Genomic DNA, 11,197 nt, shown 5'->3' with positions numbered 1-11,197 from the left:
ATCCCATATTTGACCTGCGGATGGTTCAGTCAATATTGGATAAAATACAAGTTCCGGGAAATATGGACTAAGCTGGTGTTGTTATACATACGTTGGAGAACTGAAAATCTTAGCAAATAAGATGGTGCGCCCCAAGGGATGTAAACGAGTTCCAGTTAACTCTGTTTATATATTTATTATAATAATTTTTTAAGTAAGGTTTGTATCTATATCTCTCAATTTTAATTTTTTATATCTATTTAAATTTTAAATGGGATTAACTGGAAAATCATTGAGCACACATTTACATCTCTAGGTATTTGCTTTGGGTATAGAGTAATGCGAGTAGAAAGATAACTGGTTTGCTTAATCCAAACGTTAAGTTGCAAGTAAATAAATGAATTATATATTTAAAATTTTAATGAAAAGGTATTTATTTATGAAAATTTATTTGTTTTAATGGATAGTTTGTATGTGAAAAGTTATGAGCGAGGAAGTTCTTGGTGGGGGGAAAGTTTTGAAAAGTTGAGATGGTAGAATACATGAAAGTCTTTCTGGGAATTAGAGAAGTTGACAAAGTTTTGATAACACTAAAATTTAGGTTAGCATTTTAGGCAAAGTGGCAAATTAGCTCGTGTATTTAGTTTAGGGGCTAAATTAATCTTTATATTTTTAAAATAGTTAAATAAGTAATTGAACTTTTAAATTTGTGACAAAATTATCTTTTTGCTTTTAAAAAGAACAAACCTTCATACTTTCATACAAGACTAAAAGTATAAAAATAATTAGTCATAATAACATCTCACAGTCATAGATAATGTGAGTTGAGCCTAAATCAAATGTAAAAACTTTATCTCGACTAAATCAAATGTAATAACCATAATAACCAAATCATGTTTGATGTGAGTTGAGCTTCCTGAGTCTCATTTTAGTGGTGTTGAAGTGTATAAGTATATAAGGAAATGTATTAATGTAATTAGGGTATTTAGATACCTTGTACTATACATTTTAAATAAATATGAATTATTTTATTTCTTTACATGGTATCTGAGTCATACCCTAACCTTAACCCTAACTAGTGTTGCGGCTGCCATCACTGTCGACTTCGTCAACGTTGCTTATTGATCGTCGTCGTCTTCATGGGGTCGCTCTTTTCACTTGTGCTACTCGTTGTTATATGAGCCTACAAAACTAGTTGCGGCATTATTGTTAGACTTCACTAGCATTGCTCACTGATGTTGTACTTTACCAGCACTGCTCTTCTCACTGACACTGCTCGTCGCGCCTTCCAATGCTTCGTGCTCGCTTTTACTTCTAGTGATCTGCAGATCTAGTTGCAATCTCGAGTTCAATTTGCAACCCCTTGACTTCTAGGTGATTTTCAAATTTGATTTCTGGCTCTCTCGCTGATTATCAAATTCGAATTTGTAATCATCATCATGTCTTCATAATTCCACGGTCTTCATGGCAACTATCTCATCAATTGTTACCATTCCCTAATTCTTGGGCATGCTAATTAACCACACAACAACAATAATAACATATTCAAATTTTATCCTATTATGTGAGATCGATTACATGAATTCTAAACTTTCATGTATTTTTATCTTTTGTCATATCTTCATTTAGATCCATATAAAAAAAATAAAAAATAAAAAAATGAATGAAAATAATTATTCTTTATGATCTTTAGTAGTGGAAATTTAGTTTCATGGGTTGGGCATGGAGTTAGTGACGTGCCAAATTCTTGAGCTCATTTTGATGCCTATTTTTCAACCTCATAAGTGTAATGCTTTATGGACTTGTACCCATGAGTTGTATACGAGTGACATCACTTGTATATATGATGCGACTGATGTTCTATTTCGTCTTCAACAAAATAATTTAGACATGATTACCTATCTTGTAAGTTTCAAGCTTCCATTACTAACTTTAATAAACTAATGTAGTTTAATGCTAATGTGAAAAAAGCAACAAGATAAAACAAATTCAAGTTCCATGGGATTTGGTTAGAACTTGAGCCAGTTAAAACACAAATTCTAGGCAGTGCCTTTGTTCCACCTTTGATAAAGGCATTTGCTCGATTACTTCAAGTCTCTTTAGTTATTGTTGATCATAGCTCCTCTCTACCTAGAGATCACTCTACTTTTACCACTACTTAAACTAGTTTCCTTCCTAGTCATGGGGGTAATTTAGGTGAACGTCATGGTGGTGGTTACCATGGTGGACTTACTCCAGTCTAATGTTCCTATTGCAATCATACTAGTTACCTTTTGGCTAGGTTGCACGGAAACGAAAACATAGAAACGATATTTTTTTTCAAAAAAGTAAGAAATAGAAATACAGAGTAAACTGTAAATTTAAAAAATATAGGGATTTGTTTTGTAAATATAATTTTTAATATAAAAAATTATAAAAAAATTCAAGCATAATACAAACAAATATAAACAATAAACATAAATTTCATAATGTATTCAAACAAACATAAACATAATATAAGATCAAATTCCACCAAATTAAATATATGTAGCAGTCCACAAATTTATAAATACAACATTGCTCCAAAAAAGTTTTGACATGTATTAGTGTTTAGTGTTTATAGCCCCTAAATTTTTCATGAACTAACAATAGATGATTAAATTGGTAAACTAACAATATACTTAAGAAACTAACAATCAGTTAAGTAATCAAAATGGTAAACTAACAATATATGAACTAACAATAGATGATCAAAATTATAATAACAAATTACTTATATGTGCTCCCCATCCCCCATAGAATATAACAGTAAATGATAGTAGAAAATTAGGAGGTTCAATTAGACATACCTGATATTGTACTAATGACAAATTAGTACCTTGTCGGATGCAATTTCTAAAGTTTATAATGGTATAATTTCTTTATCTATTTCTTTGACAAGTTCATGTTATAAATTAAGATTCACTTCCCATTTTTAATCAATTAAGTTTAAAGGCAATTGAGTTTGGGAGAAAGGGACAGAAAAAGAGTAGGTGGCGGAGTCTAATTATATATATATATATATATATTTCTCACCAATGAGTTTAACTTCGCATAAAGAAGAAGAGTAAGAAACATATATATATATATATATTGATAGAGAGAAAGAGAGGGGTTACTTACAAAAGGGAAGGGACAACTGGCGACCATGGAACCTAATCTAGAAGCGATGGATATCGTCAGCGAATGAACCAGCACCAGAAGCGAGAGGGCTGAGAAGCAATTCGACCGGCGGTGAGAAAAAAGAACTCGAGTCGAGGGAGCAATGGAGCAGATGACGGCGAGGAAGATTGAATTGGAAGAAATCGTTGGAAAAAGAAGAAGAAGAAAAGAGGGGAAAAAGAAGGATGGGAGATTTTTCTAGGGATTCGTGCCTTTGCTGGGCAACACTCGCCAGAAACGCGTTTTCGGCCAAATTTTTTAAATTTTGTAACGGCTCGCAATTTTACAAATTAAAAAATTACACGAACAGCCCGAAAAAGGTTTCAGGGCCGTTTTTCACATTTTCAAAATAGGAAACGGTTTGGAAACGCCGAAACGACATCTTCGAGCCGTTTTCATACTTCACAGCCTTTGGGAGATTTGCTATAGCTTACATGGTCACCTACCTCGATGACTAACATTACCCACATTGTTATTGATACTTTAAGATGTTAGGGGGCTATCGCCCTTGGTGTTTCTTCACTAGTGACTATCTCTTAAGACAAGTATGCTTAGTTCTGGGTAACATAATATGCCAGTGTTCTAAAATGTGCTAGGCGCTAGTCGGGCGTCAAGCTAGGGCCTAGCGCCTAGGGTGCCTAGGCGGGGCCTAGAAAAATTGTTGTTTTTTTTTTATTTTTTTAACTTTTTGATGTAATGTCATATTATTTTCAAGTAAATCAAAGTAGAAAATCAACAATAATGCAATAACATATATATAATCTATAACTGTTACTATTAGTAATATATACATAGCAATAGCATATTATATTATTTATATACTATATAACAATACATATAGGCATATAGCAATACCAGTAATATTGTAATAATATATATTATATATATATTATATACTATATAGTATATAGCAAATAAAATTTCTATTTGTAAATTGGGAAGAACAGCGAATCGAGTGCAAGATGGCTACTGCAAATCAGGAAGCATAACGAAAGAGAAAGAGAGAGAGAGAGATACTGGTGGTCGGAGGAAGAATAGTTTCAGGGAGCGAGAGAAACGACTGGTCCAGGCCAAGGGAAATCGAAAAATCGTAGCCAAGAGAGACGATGGTCGGACGGCGAGGTGTCAGGGCCCGCTCTCGGATTTTTCCGCTAGCACAGGAAATCCGAGAGAATGTTCATTCAAGATGGATATAGATACTCAAATTTTCAAGAAATTTCTTTTTCGAATTTGCTCACTAACAATAGGAGCCGGAATAAATTACATATCATTCAATACATCATCATCTTGGGCTTACCGCCTATACATTATGAAATGAAAGGACACTGAGGCTTTTAAAAATATATACAATAAGCCCTTTATTTCTTGCCCTCAACATATACCCACGAATCTTTGAGGTCAGGACATCTCTGTACACATCTAACCAGAACTCGCTCCAAAAATAACTATCTTCCATTACCTGGAATGACAAAAGAAACAACGTGAGCCGCAAGGCTTAGCAAGTATATAGCAAAGGAAGTAACCATAACACGATACATGAAGGCATGAATACTTAGAGCCAAAGAAAGACCATTACCCGACATCTAAATACCCATTGGATTCATACCTTCTAAACTAGACAACAACATCCTTAAAAAAAAAAAATACTTCCTTTTGGTTTATCAACCCATATGCCAAAGCGAGCCATAAGGCTCGACAAATATATATATACACGAAAACAAGAAAGAAGGGATGGATAACAACATGGAGTACACTCGACTCCCCAATACCATTTGAACCCATCCTTCAATTCTCATTAATAAAACCATTTCATAGGCAAGCATATATTTCAACAAGAGAGAAATAAAGTTAAGGCATGAAAATTCAAAGTGGAATAAACCTTACTCCCCAAGTACAAGTAGCATTTTCCATTTAGTTCCCATCAATAAAAATTATCCCCATGCCATTATGCATTTTATGCATCGAATCATCTCTCATGAACATATAAGTCTTCATGCACCATATTGGCTCACATAGCCGTCCATATACATGGATCACATTGGCTCTCAAGCCCTTTTATTCCCATTAGCTCTCAAGCCGTTTATTCACATGCATAGATGCATACATATATATACAAAATCAATTTGTCATTCATTGGCTCGAGCATCACCTACCGGGTTTTATGGCTACCTCACCCGCGCCAAGCGCTCTTTTAGGATATCCTTTTCATTTCCCATTTGCGGAACATAGCCGTCGCGTCAAAATAATAGCAATAGGGCGCAAATCATAATGCCATGCAATGTTCATGAGATCTCACATAAATATAACACACATGCTCCATTATAGAAATGTACACATCATGAATATCATGCACATTTAAACATGCTAATAACATATTCACTCATGAGCCCATGCATGCACATAGGCATATCTCCAATCACATCCTTACATGGCCATTTCATTTTTATTTAAGGGCAATTATTCATCTAGAGTTATCAAGACATCTCCCATGAGACTCCATGGACATACCTACCAAGGATATTTCTTAACAATCTCCCAATTGATTATTATTATTATTATCTTATGCAAGTCAATTATATTTTCATCTTATGAATCTCATGTATTAACATACATATATCTTCAAACACATCTTATCATTTAGAGGATTGAGGGATATCTAAGAGAGCATTTAGAAACAATTTACTTTGACACTTTCACTTGAGTTGGGTTAAGAAAAGCTTTAATCAGCTCAAATCATATCCAAAATATATGATATTATATATCAAATCGAAGCCCTCAAAGTCTAGTTTATGACGCTTCAAACGGATTGCAAATCCGAGTTCTACGTCAAAAGTTATGACCAAAATAGCGAAACATGCACGGAGCAGTCAAAGCTGCGGCCGAGTCGACTTGGCGGAAATCCGAGTCGACTTGGCTCAAGTCGACTCGCCCAAAACCGAGTCAACTCGGCCTGAGTCGACTTGACCACCTGGGCGAGTCAACTTGGCCGAGAACGCCCAAAAAGGGCCCGAAAAGCCTCCAAAAACCCTCAAAATGCCAATAAACACTCAAAACAAACCCAAAACAATTCCCACTAGCATCTTAACCCACAAATGCCATTCCTTAAATGAAAAATGGGGTGAACAAGCCCCATGGAGACTAACACAAAGACCCAACACAAGTTTTAAAATTAAAAATGGTTAAGAGAAAATATATTTCCAATACCAAAAAATACTTTTAACCATGAGAAGGTAAAGAGCCATGAGGCATTTTGACATCTCAATAAACGAAAATGATAAACTTGCACACATAAGAGAACAAGAGTGCAAGGAGAACTTGCCTTGATGATGGAATCCCAAGGAGAAGAAGAGCACCCAACTTGGACCTCTCACTTGAAGCTTCAATGGCAACAAAAATGGAAGAAGAAAAATGAGAATAGAAGAGGAAGGAGGAAGAAGAATCCGCCAGGGGAGAAGAAAAATGAAGAAGGAGCATGAAGCCAACCACTCTCCCCACAAGAATTACCAAATCACCCTCAAATGCACACACAAAACTCAAAATATCTCATGCTGGACATTTTACATTATTCTTATTTCTTTCTCAATTTCTTTATCAACCAATTTTGCAAATCTTCATTTTACCCTCACCTTTTTCAATAAAGCAGGGACCATTTGGTCACTTTGCATTTTACAATTCTTTCTTCTTTTCCTTTAACCTACAAAATACAAATATATATATATATAATTTCATTTATTAAATTCCATCTCTCATGGGCCTAAGCCCAATTCAAAAATCCACTCATACACTTACATAGGCCCAAGCCCAACTCATTAGATCAATTAATTATAATGGCCCATTTCCATTAGCCCACTCAAAGGTCTCAACACAGCATCAAGCCCAATGGGCTTCACAACATTACAACAATTAATATATATACAAAATCTCGTCTTGGCTCAACCCAAGTTTCTAAGGCCCAATCCATTAATCTAAACACATCACATGTGAGAAAAATCTCATTTATGCCATTCTATTTTAATTTAAGACACAATTTTCCTCAATGGGCTCAAGCCCAACCCATCCACTAAATACACAACACATTACTACATGGCTTAGGCCTAAACAAGCAACCCAAACCCAATTAGACACACACACCTTGACTTTCTACTACACTTAATCTCCCGTTGACTTTTCAACTTTATTCTTCTTTAATCTTTTCACATAATTTTCATGAATTAACATTTCATAAATTTGCATTTTTATAAACGCATAAAATATTTTGGCCCATTTAATTTGGAAAATGCCCGAAACACATCACACATAATAAAACCACATTTCTCATAAAAACCTAGACCCATTAACAGGTTGTTACAGGAGGCGTCAACGGCGATGAGGATGAGCTTTCGAAGAGAGAGGCGGTCGCAGTTGGGAGAGAGCAATCGGGGCAGACGAGGAGAGGCCGCTATGTTTTGTTTCCTCTCTTTAAAACCCTACAAATTTAGAAGTAGGCCGCCCAGGCGGTTAGGCGCCGCCTAGGCTGACCTGGGACGCCTAGGGGCCTGCCGACGGCCGGTTAGGCGGACCGGCGCCTAGGGGTGTCAACTAGGCCAAAATCGGGGCAGCCAGCGTTCGCCTAACGCCTCGGCGGCAGGCCGCCTAGGCCGATTTTTCGAACACTGCAATATGCCACTTTACTTGTCGCATCCCTTGCTCACACTAGCAATCCCACAACTTGTTTTACAGTAATTTTCTCTTAGTCTATGGATTTTTTGACTCTAGTGTTACCAATGCTTGGTAATCATTTACTCTTCTCATGTAACATCTCGCATCGAGCGATATGAAGGATCGGAACAACTTACCCCGATGGGCCTACGCGAACTTCCTAGGGGGTCACCTATTCTTGAGCTTCCCTAGCTCAAACATGCTTAACCCCGGAGTTCTTTGCCTACATTCAGCCTAGAAGGTATCCAGCTGGTATTGTTTCCTTCCTTACACTATCCTTGATATATACTAACTTCTCTAGGCTCTCGGGGTATTACATTCTTCCCCCTTTGAGCACATGACGTCCTCGTCATGCGACCTTACAACTGGTCCCAGATCTCCTCCCGATGCATGGCCGATGTGGGATTCGCCTAAAGTGCCTACACACATCCCCCCTTAGGGACTCAGTGTCCTCACTGAGGTTTGCCCCACCACCGCGCTTAGAGGCTCGGGGGTCGGCTCTGATACCACCTGTAACATCCCGCATCGAGAGATATAAAGGATCGAAACAACTTACTCTGATAGGCCTACGCGAACTTCCCAGGGGGTCACCCATCCTTGAGCTTCCCTAGCTCAAGTGTGCTTAACCTCGAGTTCTTTGCCTACATTCAACCCAAAATATATCCAGCTGGTGTTGTTTTATTCCTTACACTATCCTCGATATATACTAACTTCTCTGGGCTCTTGGGATATTACATCTCACATATTCACACCTTGGGATCCTTACCTACTGTTACCTTAGTTGATGGTTCTCAAACCTCTGTCTAGGGTATTGAAAATGCAGAACCCTTTCATACTTTACCACTATCATATGTGTTACATTTACCACAATGTCCTTTTAATTTGCTTTATATTAGTCAACTAACTCATAATCTAAATTGTTCCATCACCTTTTTTTGTTTAATTTTGTTTTTGTTTAGGATATGAGAAATAGACAGATGATTGGCATGGATATGAGTCCTCACTAGGGCACCCTGACTCTTATCTCATCTCAAGAAGATAGTTTCCAATCTGTCTAGTCTTTCTACTTTAGAGTGTTAGTCTTAACTTAGAGAACATAGTTGTAGTTCTTTCCCAGCTCAAGCTAATAAATGTGTTAATTCTCATTTTTTAGTTATCCATTCTTATGTATGAGGTTTAAGTCGTGTTAGTAATCGTCATTTAATTGAGACTACAAGCACACTCCTTTTCCATATGCATTTGCCTCTTTAATATTAGGATGATATTCTCTTAACAATGTGTTACTTCATTAACCAAATGCCCTCCCTTATCCTTGATAACCAAATTCCTCATTCAATTCTTTTTCCTTGAGTTGACTTGTATTCTTTCCCTCCTCATATCTTTGGGTGTACTTGTTTTATTTATCAACTTGCCCTTGGTCATGATAAGCTGATAGATTGTTTTTTCAAATGTGTTTTCCTTAATTATTCATGTCTTCAAAAAGGATATCGATGTTACTCCCCTGAGTTAGCTCACTACTTTGTTTATGCTCATGTTACTTTTTTTTAAGTCATATCCTATTTTCTTTCAAATGTGTTTATCTCGCTACCTTTGTTTGTTCCCTTTCTTAATCTTCCATTTTCTTTACCACCCTCATCTTTATCTTAGCTCGATTGCCTAATCTTTAGACTCATCAATGACATCCCAGACATGTAGACCTATCAAAGAAGCTATTGTTAATAGACCTATAGAGCCCTTATCAAAACTCATCATTCGTGCCAATTGGCCCTTCCACTTATGATCCATCTTCCATACTTTTTGATCTTGACTTGTCTATTGCTCTTTTAAAGGTACTCATTGCATTTTTGAACATCCTATTTCAATTTTGTTAGTTATCACTCTTTTTATCTTCTTTTTCTTTTACCTCTCTTCCTAAGACTGTTATAGAAGCTGTATCCCATCCAAGATGACATGATGCTAAGGTTGAAGAAATATCTACTTTATATTCCAATGGAACTTGGAACTTAGTACCTATTCCAAAGGGTAAGTCTATTGTTGAATCTTGTTGGGTTTTTACCATTAAGGTTTAGATCTCCTCTATTTGTCTTTTCTTGTCACTTGCTACTATGTTTCATTGGCCTCTCTATTAGCTTGATATTAAGAATATTTTTCTCATGGTGATTTAAATGAGGTGTATATGGAGCAACCTTCTATTTTTTTTTTACTCAATGGGAGTCTACCCTAGTGTGTCACATTTGAAAATCCTTATATGGCTTAAAACAGTTTTCTCGATATTGGTTTGATGGATTCAATTCAACTGTCCTAGAGTTTATTTTGGCTCAAAGTGGACTTAAATCATTTTTTTCTTTTTATCACTTTTAATCCTATTGCCATATTCTCCTGGTGATATATATTAATGATATAGTTATTATAGGGAACAATCACGTTAGTATCACTAAGTTGAAAGCTCACCTTCAATAATGGTTTCAGATCAAGGATTTGGGTTCCTTGAAATATTGAGGTGGCTTGATCAAAGCAAAGAATCTATATTTCTTAAAGAAAATATGACTTGAATATGCTCGAGGGGATTGACATGCTTGGATGTAAGCATATAGACTCATTATAGACCCAAATATCAAATTATTTTCTAGACAACGGGAGCCTATTTTTGATCTTTGGCTCTATTGTTTATTAGTTGACAAGCTTAATTACCTCACAATCACTCGTTTTGATATTTCATTTGTTGTAAGTGTATGTAAGCCAATTTTAGATTCACCTTGTGATAATAGCTATGATGCAGTAATTCATATTCTTCAATTTATTAAAAGTTTCAATTTATTAAAAGTGTCATTGGTCATAGCATGATATATCTAGATACTGAATAACTAAATTGTAGGATATACAAATATTGATTGGGCAAAGTCTCCTACAGATAGATTGTGCATTTGTTGATAACAATTTGGTCTCTAAAAAAATTAAGAAATGAAATGTTGTTACTAGGTTCAATGCAGAAGCTTATACAAGACAATAACTCTTTACAACTTGTGAGCTAATGTCATTGAAACAATTAATTGAGAAGTCAAAAATCATGAAGTTTATTAACCATGCACATTGCTTCTAGTCCATACTCCACCAGAACCAAGCATATCAAGATTGATTTCGAAAGGGTGCTTTATGGGATGCTATTAACAACATTTATGGGCTCGAATAATTAATTGGTTGATTTACTCAAGTAACTTGTGAATTAATGTGATTAAAACAATTAATTGAGTCATCAAAATCACCAAGTGACTATGCACATTGCTTCTAGTCCATACTCCACAAGAGAATTAAGCATATTAAGATTGATTGTAAAAGGTAC

The sequence above is a fragment of the Diospyros lotus genome, chromosome 8, assembly GCF_014633365.1.
Source record: "Diospyros lotus cultivar Yz01 chromosome 8, ASM1463336v1, whole genome shotgun sequence".
Taxonomy (NCBI): domain Eukaryota; kingdom Viridiplantae; phylum Streptophyta; class Magnoliopsida; order Ericales; family Ebenaceae; genus Diospyros; species Diospyros lotus.
Note: the sequence above shows the minus strand (reverse complement) of the source record.